Source organism: Salmo salar, chromosome 05 (assembly GCF_965601325.2).
Source record: "Salmo salar chromosome 05, fSalSal1, whole genome shotgun sequence".
In the NCBI taxonomy this organism is placed as follows: Eukaryota; Metazoa; Chordata; class Actinopteri; order Salmoniformes; family Salmonidae; genus Salmo; species Salmo salar.
Window position 1 is genome coordinate 48,814,862 of NC_138295.1, and position 14,091 is coordinate 48,828,952.

A 14,091-nucleotide genomic window follows, 5' to 3' on the forward strand; every position below is an offset into this window, starting at 1 on the left:
GGCCTAACCAAAATAAAGAACAAAAACCCCTCTCTATGGCCAGGGCGTTACATGTTCACTGTGAATGGAATGTTGGAAGTCTGGGAGTTGATGTCACAATGGGAACTTTAGAATGTTGAAGAAAGTGAATGAAGATGGACAAAAAACGTAATAGTTTTAAAAGTATAAAAGATACAGTATCAAAAAGTTGTATGCACACACACTGGTCCTGACCGCTCTGCACATTTTAAAATTTGAATGAGATGTCTAGCATAAAGCTGCAATATGTAACTTTTTGGGCCGCTCAAATTCACACAGAAATGTGAATTATGGATGTCATTCTCATTGAAAGCAAGTCTAAGAAGTGATAGATATGTTCTATGTGTGCTATTTCTATGATTCCTTGATTAAGTTTCATTTTTGCATCTTTTACTTTTGGTTTTGTACACCAGCTCCAAACAGATAAATGCAATATATTTTTATTATAGAACATATATTTTACAGCGGTTTAGATGGTACAATGATTTTCTACAATATACATGTTTTTTTTTATAACAAACTGAATTAGGTGAACTATTAGAATTTTAGCAACCAAGAAATGGCGGAGCAATTTCTGCATAGTGCATCTTTAAACGGTGTAAGAGGATTCGTTTTCCAGATAGTAGCAATAATAAGAAGTATGTTGAATATTTCAAGTGGGGACTCTCGCTTTGCAAGCCCCAGTATGAAAAAGATTTAAAGTTGGGACTTTTGCTTCACAAGTCCCATCGATGTAAAATGTCCTGTTAAGCCAGGCCAATGAGAGACGACGAAAGGGGGCGGGATCCTCTTGACGTCTGGTGCGGCGGCGCGAATGTTTGTGTAGCGCGAGATGATGTTTTTGTTGTTCTAATCTTCTGAATATGGCTTCGTAGTTCGTTTGACAAGGCGTAGGGAAAGCCCCCCCCAATTTGTTTCAGCTTGCCTTCAAGCATCGCTGCAAGATCTGCACTACACACAGTGACACAGCCGAGGAAATGCGGACTTCTAGCCCTTTCACTACGGGTTAAATGGCTGCAGCACCCACACCGTAGCAAGCTGGTAAGTAGTGCTAAACGGTGTAACTTCACGCTATGTATTTTAGTCGTTCGAATGACCGGGTTAGTGAATAATATGATGGCATTATGTCCAAGCTCTAGGAACTATTAAGAAATATGGCAGTTGTAGGCTAATGCTGTGAAGTGGAGGACTTTGGCACTCACTCTGTTTATTTTTACAATAGTTGAGGTGCTCAACATTCATGTTTCCCAATCTCAGTATAAAGTACACAGTATATTATTGCTACTGTAACGGTATTGGAACTCTAGTACATGCCGTGAATTGAATTGCACTTCCTGACTGCCAAATCACAGAGTTTCTAAACCCAGAGGCACAACATCGCAAGACTTTCGGGAACGCTTGCGAAACAGACCAAGCAGTCCAGGTCCAGGTTTGAGAAGTCAGTTAGAGTAATTGTTACTTAGTTAATTTTCTGAAATCTAAAGGCACAACCTTGATTCGAGCCAATGTCTTAAGTAGTTGATCACTCCAGCCTCTGGAAGGTGACACATTGACACGTTTTCATTTAATTCAGAAACAACTTAATATCGAAGGAGGGCCTTTATCTTACGGCCTGCACATGCGCAGTTTGGCGCGAGACGACCGTTTGACCCATTTACGTGTTTCTGCGCATGAGTTTCGCAAACAAACATCGCCATGACATCGCCAAGTGTTATAGGCAGAAACTGCCTCTTCAGTAGAGATCCCCATCTTCATATTGTACTGTCTTTGATCAAATTCTGAATATGCTATGCTATTATTGATAAGAATTTTGAATGTGTATTTTGACATGGGTTAAAATAAGAATATGCTATATATTTGACATACGTGCAGCTATCTGTTTAAAATACTTGTTTGTTGTAATATAGCCTAATATCGTGCATTTCTAGTATCAATTGTGTGCGTAAAATAACCGTGCGCAAAATATTTGTTTGCATAAACTCCAGCCAGGCAAAAGTTTAATTTTTCTTGGTTACATTCTTGTGCAATGGGGAAAAAGAAGGGTGGCAAAAATCGTTAGGTCTACCTGCCTTCATTCACCAACGTAAAGTCTGACCATTTATATGAATTAATGTGATAACTTGCTCAATATATTCTTGATGATTGCAGTTGATCATGTTATACAGTGAAATAATAGCTTAGAATAGAATTTCATAGGCATACATCTGCCAAGATGCGATTTCTAGAAATATCATCTTGAAATGTGAAAGCAAAGCATGCATTCATCCAGTTGTGGCTTGCCTATATGCCAGCCATCTGTTGATTATGAATTCTGGAGAGCGCCCACTGCCCAGAATGAAATTACGCATAGCCTAGTGATGGTCTGCTTTGTTGGGAAAGCTTGAGTCAGTGCACTGTAGTGGGTCACCTGTCAGAAAACACACATTACAGTAATGTTGATCGTATTTGATCTCCTCCTTAATATGGTGGTATGACATTTTCTGTGCATTGGTCATAGGACATGGTCAATATTTTTTTTTGTTATTGTCCGCGTTTGACACGATGCGGTCTTGGTTCTTTTTTCTACACGTTAAAAGGTACTGCCATCAAGGGCATTTTAGGGCAAACAGTTAGACTATACTGTAGGCCTACATGACATGCCCATGATATAAAAATATGTTTGCATGGAATCCTGAAGCATTTGCTTTGCATCTATTCCTTATTTCCTTCATATTTTCTATTACCCCATATGTGAATTACTCATTAGTGTGGATAACTTTAAAATCTGCATACATTTCTTTCATTTTTTTTATACTGTCCTTCATTCAGAGAGAAGTAGCTTACTCTTTTGGAAGTTTAGAAGTTTCACTGTGCACATTCCTAATAATGTCATTCACAACCCATCACCGTTTCATTAGCAAATGAATCTACTAATTTCAATCAGGTCAGTGACCGGTCCAGTGGTTTCAAAAACCTGCCCTTTTATGTAATCTGTTGCCTGCATCTTTTATTATTTTCCCTGTACAAGTGTAATTACAGCTTAAGTGTAATACTAACTAGCACCACCAAGACATTTTCTGACATGTGTCCAAGATGCTCTCTGATCGCCCTCTGCAATTGGTTGGTTGCTTCGTTTTGTTGTTCGATTCGATTTATAATTGATTTCTGCCTCCTCTCCTAATGGCAAAGTAGAGGATGACACTTCAATAATGTGTTGAAATATATTATTTTACTTACAATGTGTACTGCATTGAAACATAAACATGGTATTTTAAAACAAAAATCTTGTTCCTCTAGTAACTAAAATCAAATAATGTTATTGGTCTCATACACATACTATATTTAGCAGATGTTATTGCGGGTGTAGGGAAATGCTTGTCTTCCTAGCTCCAACAGTGCAGTAATATCTAACAATACACAGAAAAAAATAAAAAAGTAAAATAATGGAATTTAGAAATATTAGGAGGAGAAATGTCTGGAGTGTGTGTGCGTGTACAGTGCATTCGGAAAGTATTCAGACCCTTTGCCTTTTTCCACATTTTGTTTTGTTATAGCCGTATTGTAACATTTATTAAATAATCTACACACATTACCCCATAATGACAAAGCAAAAACAGGTATTTAGAAATTGTAGAAAATGTATAATCTCTTAAGGATCGGCCCCTTTTTTTTTCTATTTCCGCCTAAAATGACATACCCAAATCTATATGCCAGTAGCTCAGGCCCTGAAGCAAGGATATGCATTTTCTTGGTACCACTTGAAAGAACACTTTGAAGTTTGGGAAAATGTGAAAGGAATGTAGGAGAATATAACACATTAGATGTGGTAAATGATAATACAAATATTTTTGTTTGTTGTTGTATTATTCCAGCCCAGGTGCAATTTAGATGTTGGCTGCTAGATGGTTGCAGTGTATGTGCAACGTTTTAGACTGTTCCAATGAAAGATTGCATTTCTGTTCAAAATGTTTTATCAAGACAGCCCAAATGTGCCTAATTTGTTTATTAATAACTTTACATGTTCGAAACTGTGCACTCTCCTCAAACAATAGCATGGCATTCTTTCACTGTAATAGCTACTGTAAATTGGACAGTGCAGTTAGATTAACAATAATTTAAGCTTTGCCTATATCACATATGTCTATGTCCTGGGAAATATTCTTGTTACTTACAACCTCATGCTAATAGCATTAGCCTACGTTAGCTCAACCGTCCTGCAGGGGAACCACCAATCCTGAAGATAACATTTTAAATAAACATATTACATTTACATAAGTATTCAGACCCTTTACTCATTAATTTGTCTTGGGTATGATGCTACTAGCTTGGCATGCCTGTATTTGGGGAGTTTCTCCCATTTGTCTCTGCAGATCCTATCAAGCTCTGTCAGGATGCATGGGGAGTGTAGCTGCACAGCTATTTTCAGGTTTCTCCAGAGATGTTCGATCGGATTCAAGTCTGGGCCCTGGCTGGGCCTCTCAAGGACATTCAGAGAATTGTCCCGAATCCACTCCTGCATTGTCTTGGCTGTGTGCTTAGGGTCGTTGTCCTGCTGGAAGGTGAACTTTCCCCCCAGTCTGAGGCCCTGAGCTCTCTGGAGCAGGTTTTCATCAAGGATCTCTCAGTACTTTGCTCCGTTCATCTTTCCCTCGATCCTGCCGCTGAAAAACATCCCCACAGCATGATGCTGCAACCACCATTACTTCACCGTAGGAATTGTGCTAGGTTTCTGCCAGATGTGAATCTTGGCATTCAGGTCAAAGAGTTCCAATCTTGGTTTCATCAGACCAGAGAATCCTGTTTCCTTTAGGTGCCTTTAGGCAACTCCAAGTGGGCTGTCATGTGCCTTTTTACTGAGGAGTGGCTTCCGTCTGGCCACTCTACCATAAAGGCCTGATTGGTGGAGTGCTGCATGGTTGTTCTTCTGGAAGGTTCTTCCATCTCCACAGAGGAACTCTAGAGCTCTGTCAGAGTGATGATCGGTTCTTGGTCACCTCCCTGACCAAGGCCCTTCTCTCCCGATTGCTCAGTTTGGCCAATCGGCCAGCTCTAGGAATAGTCTTGGTGGTTCCAAGCTTCATCCATTTTAAGAATGATGGAGGCCACTGTGTTCTTAAGGACCTTCAATGCTACAGAAATGTTTTCGTTCCCTTACCCAGATCTGTGCGTCGACACAATCTTGTCTCGGCGCTCTACAGACCATTCCTTTGACCTCATGGCTTGATTTTTTTTCTCTGACATGCACGGTCAACTGTGGGACCTTATATAGACAGTGGTTTTTCTTTCCAAATCATGTCCAATCATTTTAATTTATCACAGGTGGACTCCAATCAAGTTGTGGAAACATCTTAAGGGTGATCAATGGAAACAGGATGCACCTGAGCTCAATTATGAGTCTCCGAGCGAAGGGTCTGAATACATATTTAAATAAGGTATTTCTGTTTATGTTTAATACATTTCCAAAAAAATCTAAACCTGTTTTGGCTTTGTCATTATGGGGTATTGTGTGTAGATTGAGGGGAAATGTTTTTTATTTCATCCAGTTTAGAATAAGGCTGTAACATAACAAAATGTGGAAAAATTCAAGGGGTCTGAATACTTTCTGAATGCACTATAGTAGCGTTTCATAGCAACTGATTCGCTGGATCCAAAATCCAAATCCAACCGTGCTATTTTTGATTTCGATTTTTTTTGTTGCATTGTGTGTACCGTAATTTCCGGACTATTAAGCGCACCTGAATATAAGCCGCACCCACTGAATTAAAAACAAACAAAAAAATATTTTGAACATAAATAAGTCGCACATGTCTATAAGCCGCAGGTGCCTACCGGTACATTGAAACAAATGAACTTTACACAGGCTTTAACGAAACACGGCTTGTAACAAAAATAAATAGGCTTTAACGAAACACGGCTTGTAACAAAAATAAAAATGAGCAGTAAGCTTTAGTTGTCTTTTTTCACTGAGTCAATTCCTCACGCTGCTGTTTGCAACATCTTATCATCGACTCATTACGACAAGCTCCCGTGCAGCAGCTCTATTTCCTTTTCCAACAGCCAGATCAATCGCCTTCAACTTGAAAGCTGCATCATATGCATTTCTCTGTGTCTTTGCCATGATGAGGGTGACAAAATGACTACCGTAATCAGAATGATGGGAAGTTTGAGAGCGCTCAATTTAATCTAAACAGTAAACAAAAAAGTTGTTTGACCTTAACCCGTTCGGCAATTTCATTGGTCTAATGAAAGCTTCATGCCGCCAAAAAACTGAGCACGTCACAGAATGTGTTTTTTCTGGAAAAGAAAAATTGAAAGCGGGAAAAATCCTTATATTAGCCGCGTCATTGTTTAAGCCGCGAGGTTCAAAGCCTGGGAAAAAAGTTGCGGCTTATAGTCCGGAATTTACGGTAACTTCTTTTGTACATGATGTTGCTGCTACCTTATCCTCTTGGGGCTAGGTGGGACGCTAGCGTGCCACCCGTGGTGCACTCCATCAACAGCAGGTGCATTTCAAGAGCGGCAAATTTGAATCCAAATAAATGTCAAAATTCAAATTTTTCAAAAATACAACTATTTTACACCATTTGAAAGATAAACATCTCCTTAATCTAACCACGTTTTACGATTTCAAAAAGGTTTTACGGCGAAAGCATAAATTTAGAGTATGTTAGGACAGTACATTTACAAGAGTTGTGTGTAATGTTTTGTCAAGTCAAAGACAGGGTCACCAAAACCATAAAACCAGCTAAAATGATGCACTAACCTTTTACAATCTCCATCAGATGACACTCCTAGGACATTATGTTAGACAATGCATGCATTTTTAGTTCTATCAAGTTCATATTTATATCCAAAAACAGCGTTTTACTATGGCATTGATGTTGAGGAAATCGTTTCCCTCCAATAACCGGCAGTCAAGTCAGCGTCACAAATTAAATAATTAAAATTAGAAAACATTGGTAAAATATTATATTGTCATTTAAAGAATTATAGATTTACATCTCTTGAACTCAATCAACTTGCCAGATTTAAAAATAACCTTACTGGGAAATCACACTTTGCAATAATCTGAGCACTGCGCCCAGAAAAATACGCGTTGCGATACAGACTAGACGTCATGTTGGGGAGATCTAAAATCGAAAATACTATGTAAATAATCCATTACCTTTGATTCTCTTCATCAGATGTCACTTCCAGGTATCACAGGTCCATAACGAATGTAGTTTTGTTCAAAAAAGCTCATCATTTATGTCCAAAAATCTCCGTCTCGTTAGCACATGATGTAAGCCAGCCGGACTTCTCGTCATGAACGAGGGGAAAAAATATATTTCCGTTCGTTCAAACATGTCAAACGTTGTATAGCATAAATCATTAGGGCCTTTTTTAACCAGAACATGAATAATATTCAAGGTGGACGAATGCATACTCTTTTATAACGTATTGGAACGAGGGTACCCAACATGAACTCGCGCGCCAGGTGTCTAATGGGACATCATCGTTCCATGGCTCTTGTTCGGTCAGATCTCCCTCCAGAAGACTCAAAACACTTTGTAAAGGCTGGTGACATCTAGTGGAAGCAATAGGAAGTGCCAAAATATTCCTAAGCCCCTGTGTTTTTCAATGGGATAGGTTTAAAGTCAATACAACACATCAGGTATCCACTTCCTGTCAGAAAATGTCTCAGGGTTTTGCCTGCCAAATGAGTTCTGTTATACTCACAGACACCATTCAAACAGTTTTAGAAACTTTAGAGTGTTTTCTATCCATATATAATAAGTATATGCATATTCTAGTTACTGGGTAGGATTAGTAACCAGATTAAATCGGGTACATTTTTTTTATCCAGACGTGCAAATGCTGCCCCCTAGACCCAACAGGTTATGACCGAAAAGAGCTTCTGGACATCAGAACAGCGATTACTGAACTTGAATTGGATGAAGAATTTTTCATTATTAATGAGTCGGACAACAGGGATTTACTCCAGACACCCGAACAAGCCCTCATCCCCGTCATTCGCAGGAAAAAGAGACGGAGGTTTCACGGAAGGAGGTCTGGGTGCCTTGTGAGGATCCGGCTTCGAGTGGCTAATCCGCCTTTGCCATCAGTACTATTGGCCAACGTACATTAACTGGATAATAAAGTGGACAAACTAAAAGCAAAAATATCCTACCAACGGGACATTATCTGTAATGTCTTATGTTTCACTGAGTCATGGCTGAACGATGACATGAATAACATACAGCTGGCGGGTTATACACTGTATCAGCAGGATAGAACAGCAGCCTCTGGTAAGACAAGGGGTGGTGGTCTAAGAATATTTGTAAACAGCAGCTGGTGCACGATATCGAAGAAACTCAAGGTTTTACTCGCCTGTGGTAGAGTATCTGATGATAAGCTGTAGACTGAACGATCTACCTAGAGAGTTTTCGTGTATATTTTTCGTAGCTGTCTATTTTCCACCACAAACTGATTTGCTGGCACTAAGACCCCACTCAATGAGCTGTATACGGCCATAAGCAAACCGGAAGACACTCATCCAGAGGCGGTGCTCCTAGTGGCTGGGGACTTTAATGCAGGGAAACTTAAATCTGTTTTACCTAATTTGTACCAGCATGTAAATGTGCAACCAGAGGGAAAAAAAACTCGAACACCTTTACTCCACACACAAACACGTACAAATCTCGCCCTCCAGTTGTCAAATCTGACCGTAATTCTATCCTACTGATTCCTGCTAACAAGCAAAAATTAAAGCAGGAAGCACCAGTGACTCGGCCAATAAAGTGGTCAGATGAAGCAGATGCTAAGCTACAGGACTGTTTTGCAACCACAGACTGGAATATGTGGTGTATTCCTCAACTCCATCGGAAGAATCCCAGAACATCAGTCACTGGTTTTATCAATAAGTGCATCGACGAAGTCCTCCCCACAGTGACTGTACGTACATACCCCAACCAGAAGCCATGGATTACAGGCAACATCCGCACTGTGCTAAAGGGTAGAGCTGCCGCTTTTCAAGGAGCAGGACTATAACCTGGAATCTTATAAGAAATCCCACTATGCCCTCAGACAAACCATCAAACAGGCAAAGCGTCAATACAGGACTAAGATCGAATCGTACTACACCGGCTCCAATGCTCGTCGGATGTGGCAGGGCTTGCAAACTATTACAGACTACAAAGGGAACCACAGCTGAGAGCTGCCCAGTGACACGAGCCTACTAGACGATCTAAATTACTTCTATGCTCGCTTCGAGGCAAATAACACTGAAACATGCATGAGAGCACCAGCAGTTCCAGAAGACTGTGATCACGCTCTCCGCAGCCGATGTGAGTAAGACCTTTAAACAGGTCAACATTCACAAGGCCGCAGGGCCAGACAGATTACCTGGACGTGTACTAAGAGCATGCGCTGACCAACTGGCAAGTGTCTTAACTGACATTTTCAACCTCTCCCTGTCAGTCTGTAATACCAACATGTTTCAAGCAGACCACTGTAGTCCCTGTGCCCTAGAACACTAAGGTAACCTGCCTACATGACTACCGACCCGTAGCACTCATGTCTGTAGCCATGAAATACTTTGAAAGGCTGGTCATGGCTCACATCAACACCATTATCCCAGAAACACTAGACCCACTCCAATTTGCATACCATCCCAACAGATCCACAGATGATTTTTTTTTTTATGTATTTTTTTATTTCACCTTTTATTTAACCAGGTAGGCAAGTTGAGAACAAGTTCTCATTTACAATTGCGACCTGGCCAAGATAAAGCAAGCAGTTTGACACACACAACACAGAGTTACACATGGAGTAAAACAAACATACAGTCAATAATATAGTGGGAAAAATAAGTCTATATACAAAGTGAGCAAATGAGGTGAGATAAGGGAGGTAAAGGCAAAAAAGGCCATGGTGGCGAAGTAAATATAATATAGCAAGTAAAACACTGGAATTGTAGATTTGCAGTGGAAGAAAGTGCAAAGTAGAAATACTGGGGTGCAAAGGAGCTAAATAAATTAATATGATGCAATCTCTATTGCACTTCACACTGCCCTTTCACACCTGGACAAAAGGAACAGCTATGTGAGAATGCTATTCATTGACTACAGCTCAGCATTCAACACCATAGTGCCCTCAAAGCTCATCACAAAACTAAGGGTAGGTAACAACACATCCGCCACGCTGATCCTCAACACAGGGGCTCCTCATCGGTGCGTGCTCAGTCCCCTCCTGTACTCCCTGTTCACTCATGACTGCACGGCCAGGCACAACTCCAACACTATCATTAAGTTTGCAGATGACACAACAGTTGTTGGCCTGATTACCAAGAATGACGAGACGGCCTATAGGGAGGTCAGAGACCTGACCGTGTGGTGAAAGGACATCAACCTCTCAATGTGATCAAGACAAAGGAGATGTTTGTGGACTTAAGGAAAATGACAACCGAGCACGCCCCCATTTTCATCGATGGGGCTGCAGTGGAGTAGGTTGAGAACTTCAAGTTCCTTGGTGTCCACATCACCAACAAACTAACATGGTACAAGCACACCAAGACAGTCATGAAGAGGGCACGACAAACCTATTTTCCCTCGAGACTGAACAGATTTGGCATGGGTCCTCAGATCCTCAAAGTTCTACAGCTGCACCATTGAGAGCATCCCGGCGGGTTGCATCACTGCCTGGTATGGCAACTGCTCGGCCTCCGACCGCAAGGCACGACAGAGGGTAGTGCGTACGGCCCAGTACATCACTGGGGCCAAGCTTCCTGCCATCCAGGACCTACTATACCAGGCAGTGTCAGATGAAGGCCACAAACATTGCCAAAGACTCCAGCCACCCTAGTCATAGGCTGTTCTCTCTGCTTCCGCATGACAAGCGGTACCGGAGTGCGAAGTCTAGGTCCAAGAGGCTTCTAAACAGCTTCTACCCCCAAACCATAAGACCCCTGAACAGCTAATCAAATGGCTACCCAGACTATTTGCATTGCTTCCCCCTCCCCCCCTCTTTTGCGCTGCTGCTACTCTGTTATTATATATGCGTGTTCACTTTAATTACTCTACCTACATGTAAATATGACCTCAATTACCTCGACTAACCGGTGCCCCTGCACATTGACTCTGTACCGGTACCCCCTGTATATTGCCTTGCTATTGTTATTTTATAGCAGCTCTTTTATTATAATTTTTTTTTAACCAACAATGCAGTTTAGTAAGCATTTAACTGTAAGGTCTACACCTGTATTCAGCGCATGTGTCAAATAAGATTTGATCAACTATATAATATTTGACTGCAACATTGAAGAAGACACTCATTGTTTGACGTGTTGATTTTGGTCGTATACACATACTGTATTTAGACTGCTATGCCACTTGGGAGTCCAAAACTGCTATCTCAGTGGTAGAGGCATCACTACAGGCCCTGGTTCGATTCCAGGCTGTATCGCAACCGGCCGTGATTGGAAGTCCCATACGGCAATGCACAATTGGCCCAGTGTCGTCCAGGTTAGGGCTTGGCCGGTGTAGGCTGTCATTGTAAATAAGAACTTGTTCTTCACTGACTTGCCTAGTTAAATAAAGAAAATGTTGGACATGTGAGCCTTCTGTAGTGAAACTGGAAATAATTGGTGATCTGACAGGTTCAGGCAACACCACTTGTTGGATATCTTGCCTTGGTTTCCTTTTATGAGAGGCAGTGCTAAGAGAGACTGCCAAGAACCTTGCCCTCATCCAGGCCAAGGTGGTGAGACATCATAGGCGTTGTTGATGTCTTCACCAGACAGGATGCTCTTGCCAGCACACTTGGGATCCAACATGTACGCTGCGGTGTGTATGGGCTTCAGGCAGAAGTCTTAACGGCTTTTGATGTATTTCAGAACGGAAGTTTCCTTTGCTTGGAGCAACAGTGAAGTGGGAAGGGCAGTACGGATTTCTTCTCTTACATCTGCAAGCAGAGTCTGAACATCAGAGAGGATGGCATTGCCTCCCTTAATTTGTGCAATGGCTACTGCTATAGGTTTTGGGAGTTTCAGGCTGCTTACCACCCTCTCCCAAAATCCATCGTCCAGGAGGATCCTCTTGATGGGGCTGTCCGTATCGACAGACTGTGATATGGCCATTTCTTGGAGAGACTCCTTCCCCTCCAGGAGACTGTCAAACATGATGACAACACCACCCCAACGGGTGTTGCTGGGCAGCTTCAATGTGGTGCTGTTATTCTTCTCACTTTTCTTGTTGAGGTAGATTGCTGCTATAACTTGATGACCCTTCACATACCTAACCATTTCCTTGGCTCTCTTGTAGAGTGTATCCATTGTTTTCAGTGCCATGATGTCCTTGAGGAGCAGATTCAATGCATGAGCAGCACAGCCAATGGGTTTGATGTGAGGGTAGGACTCCTCCACGTTAGACCAAGCAGCCTTCATGTTCGCAGCATTGTCTGTCACCAGTGCAAATACCTTCAGTGGTCCAAGGTCATTGATGACTGCCTTCAGCTCATCTGCAATGTAGAGACCGGTGTGCCTGTTGTCCCTTGTGTCTGTGCTCTTGTAGAATACTGATTGAGGGGTGGAGATGATGTAGTTAATTATTCCTTGCCCACGAACATTTGAGATGATTGCAATATAGTCTGCTTTCTCTATGATTTTCTTGACCTTCACCTGAACTCTGTTGAACTCTGCATCCAGCAAATAAGTAGATAAAGCATGTCTGGTTGGAGGGGTGTATGCTGGGCGAAGAACATTCAGAATTATCTTCCAATACACATTGCCTGTGAGCATCAGAGGTAAACCAGTTACATACACAGCTCAAGCAAGATATTCATCAGCATTTTTCTGACTATGTTCCTCCATCGAGTAAAAAAAACTTCTAATTCCAGGAAGACCATGAGCTGTTGCTATCGATAAGGTGTCTGATTCATAATTTTCACCTCGAATAGAAGTAGAGGGACTTTTGTCAGAGGTTGCTAGCTGAGGGTAGCTGAGGGTACTTTATGCACTTGGCCAGATGATTCTGCATCTTTGTTGCATTCTTCACATATGATTTGGTACAGTATTTGCAAATGTACACATCTTTTCCTTCTTCATTAGCTGCCGTGAATTGTCTCCACACATCAGATAGTGCCCCTGGCATTTTCCTGTAAAGATCAGAAAAGATTATTCAAAAAAATAAATATACAATTCCATGTACAGTTAGATTAAATAACTCCTTTTGAAAGATAAATGTTTTAAAATGAAAGATAAATGTTTTAAAATGAAACCTTTATGGAAACAGGTGAATTAACACTCCTCAGTTTGCAGGCTTAAGCAAGCCTTAACCCACATGGTAGCAAAAACTAACTAGCAGAAATTGTTAACAAGTTAGAAATTATTTAAACACACTTTGCTGTATGCTACTATTTACTAGTTAACTAAAAATCATGTCATATAAAATATATTCACCACACCCAGTATTGTAATCAAAACTTACCAGAAAGCATGTAGTCCTTGGCTCAGACAGTGTAGTAGTGTGGGCTCAATAGCATCTCATTAGTGTGCAAGATCTTGAGAATCAGCTGTACATGGAAGAATGCACTGTGTATGCAGGGGGTTGCAATTCCGTTGCATTGGGATAGTTTAACCAACATATGCCACAAGGCCTAGAATTACCTTATGTGTATCCCACAAAAAAAGGTTAAATGTTAACTTCTTTTGATGAATTTAAGCAAAATTCCCCAAATTCCAATGCTTAACTTCGTATGGAAAAATTCAGACCCTTTGCAACCCTAACGGTGACCATGACTCTGTGGCTGCTATTGTAGTTGTGCATTACCCTTGCTTTGGCCTGCCAGTGGTCATTGAAACACACACACACACACACACACACACACACACACACACACACACACACACACACACACACACACAGGGTGTTTAATACCAGAGACTGGTCCTAGGGACAGAAGTAAACAGGCGGACACAACCGTTTCATGTCCCTGCCGCAGGTCATTAATCCTGTTCTCTGAAACACAAGGGAATAATAGAACCACTGTGTCCCTCAGAGAAGAGGGAGCCAGGAACAAGGCCCTGGACACACACTTTTTGTGGAGGGGCTGAAAACA

At 41.3% G+C, this 14,091-nt stretch overlaps 1 protein-coding gene across 3 annotated transcripts in view; it reads left to right on the plus strand.

The window, feature by feature from the left end:
• The first annotated feature begins 806 nt into the window (after positions 1-806).
• LOC106605009 (transcription factor HIVEP3) overlaps positions 807-14,091 on the plus strand; it is a 97,017-nt gene continuing 83,732 nt past the window's right edge. For all 3 annotated transcript variants that reach the window (XM_045718289.2, XM_082975234.1, XM_014200201.3), the window contains exon 1: positions 807-1,059. The gene's annotated coding sequence lies outside the window, so the exon portion shown is untranslated. The remainder of the gene's footprint in view (positions 1,060-14,091) is intronic.